Source organism: Palaemon carinicauda, chromosome 1 (assembly GCF_036898095.1).
Source record: "Palaemon carinicauda isolate YSFRI2023 chromosome 1, ASM3689809v2, whole genome shotgun sequence".
Lineage (NCBI taxonomy): Eukaryota > Metazoa > Arthropoda > Malacostraca > Decapoda > Palaemonidae > Palaemon > Palaemon carinicauda.
In genome coordinates, this window is record NC_090725.1 from 331,560,177 (window position 1) to 331,562,676 (window position 2,500).

General features: G+C 34.3%; 1 protein-coding gene across 1 annotated transcript in view; it reads right to left on the reverse strand.

The window, feature by feature from the left end:
* The window catches only part of Nrt (Neurotactin), a 409,664-nt gene that overhangs the window by 302,907 nt on the left and 104,257 nt on the right, over positions 1-2,500 (reverse strand). The gene's annotated exons all lie outside the window — the stretch shown is intronic.

Here is a 2,500-nt window from a genome sequence, read left to right on the forward strand (position 1 = left end):
TACATATATATATACATATATAAATATATAATTTATATATATATATATATATATATATATATATATATATATATATATATATATATATATATATATATATATATATATATACATGTATATATGTAGCGCCTCAAATGCCCTTAACAGCGAACCAAATACATATAATATTAGTTAGTTGAATATGACTAAGTGGAGCCTACTGTACTTGTTAAAAGCCGTGGAAGAAACAATCTTACCCCTAAATGCTGATGACAGCTGGAAAATTAAAACAGAGAGAGGAACTCGCTTTTCAAGGGGGGGGGGGGGAGGGGAGAGAATGTTATGATGGATTCAAGTTTCGATGCATGTAAGTTCAAGCTCTGAAACTCCCCTCCCTTAGGGGATCAAAAGTTCCATTTATTCATGAGGTGTACTCCTTCCATTGTGGGGAAGAGAAGTGGCTTCCCCATTTTCTATACCGTGAGAAGATCTCCTCCCATGTGGGGAAGAGAAGTGGCTTCCCCATTTTCTATACCGTGAGAAGATCTCCTCCCATGTGGGGAAGGGAAGTGGCTTCCCCATTTTCTATACCATGAGAAGATCTCCCATTGTGGGGAAGAGAAGTGGTTTCCCCATTTTCTATACCATGAGAAGATCTCCTCCCATTGTGGGGAAGAGAAGTGGCTTCCCCATTTTCTATACCATGAGAAGATCTCCTTCCATTGTGGGGAAGGGAAGTGGCTTCCCCATTTTCTATACCATGAGAAGATCTCCTCCCATTGTGGGGAAGGGAAGTGGCTTCCCCATTTTCTATACCATGAGAAGATCTCCTCCCATGTGGGGAATAGAAGTGGCTTCCCCATTTTCTATACCATGTGAAGATATTTGTTAACATGAATAAATATCACTAACATTCGCGATTTGAATCAATGTAAATATCACCCACACTGGCATTTAATACTGAATTCTACCTTGGGAATATGTATCCACTGGAATTCATTCATGGTAATAGCTTCTGGCATGGCAGAGATCCGAACCCTCTGCCTCTTAGCCGAAACCATGCCTGCGAAGACTCTACCAACTGAGCTATCTCGCTTGTTTGGCAAGAGTTGGTTGCAAAGTTTCTTCTTTCCAAGTTTTTTTTTTTTTTATTTTCCATAGGAAAATGAGAGGAGCATCTAATAGGTAAAAATTGCGTGCTTGGGATTTTAATCTAACATGAAATTGTTCTGCTGGCCATGTGAATTTTGCATTTATATATATATATATATATATATATATATATATATATATATATATATATATATATATATATATATATATATATATGTACACACATATATATATATATATATATATATATATATATATATATATATATATATATATATATATATACACACACATATATATATATATATATATATATATATATATATATATATATATATATATATATATATATATATATATATATATATATATATATATATGCTCTGGAGAGAGATTACTTTAGTGCCATATCTGGATGGGATCATTGTGAGGGGTAGATGGAGATGGTTTGAGCATGCTCTTCGCACTCCCCAAGAGAAATTAGTTCGCCAAACTTTTAATTGGGCTCAGCAAGGCACTAGAAGAGTTGGAGGACCCAGGCCTACATGGCTGAGGACTATGGAGCGTGACGTAGAAGATGATGAGTGGAGAAGTATTGATTTAAAAAGTCAAGATAGAGACGACCTGTCGAAATCTAACCGAGGCCCTTTGCTAGCTTAGCTACAACTCTAGTTGGAAAAGCAAGAAGCTATAAGCCCAAGGACTCTAACGGGGAAAAATAGCTCCGTGAGAAAACGAAATAAGGAAATAAATAAACTATAAGAAAAGTAATAAACAATAAAACAAAATATTTTAAAAACCTTAACAGCTTTAAAACAAGTCTTTCATATATAAACTATAAAGAATAAAAAAATATTCTTATTATTATTACTATTATTACTTACTAAGCTGCAACCCTAGTTGGAAAAGCTGGATGCTATAAGCCTAAGGGCTCCAACCGGGAAAATATCTTAGTAAGGAAAGGAAATAAGCAAAAACTACAAGACAAGTTAAAGAACAATAACAACATTAAAATAAATCTTTTCTACAAAAACTATAAACACTTGAAAATAGCACGAAAATAAAAAATTCAAAATATCAAAGGAAGAGAAACAAGATAGAATAGTGTGCCCGAGCTGCAAGTTCTACCGATTCAACTACCCGATTAGGAAGATCATTCCACAACTTGGTCACAGAGGGAATAAAACTTCTAGAATACTGTGTAGTATTAAGTCTCATGATGGAGAAGGCATGACTATTAAAATTAAAATTGTTTTAATTTCACGGGAGCGAAACCTGAAACTAGTTAGTTTAGCGTCAGGAAAACAGGAATGAGGAAGATCGAGTATCTCATTAATCTACTTACTGTAAAACATAACAGAGCCATCTGGTTTAAGTAAAGGAGAAAAGGCTAAGTCTAAACCAAAGA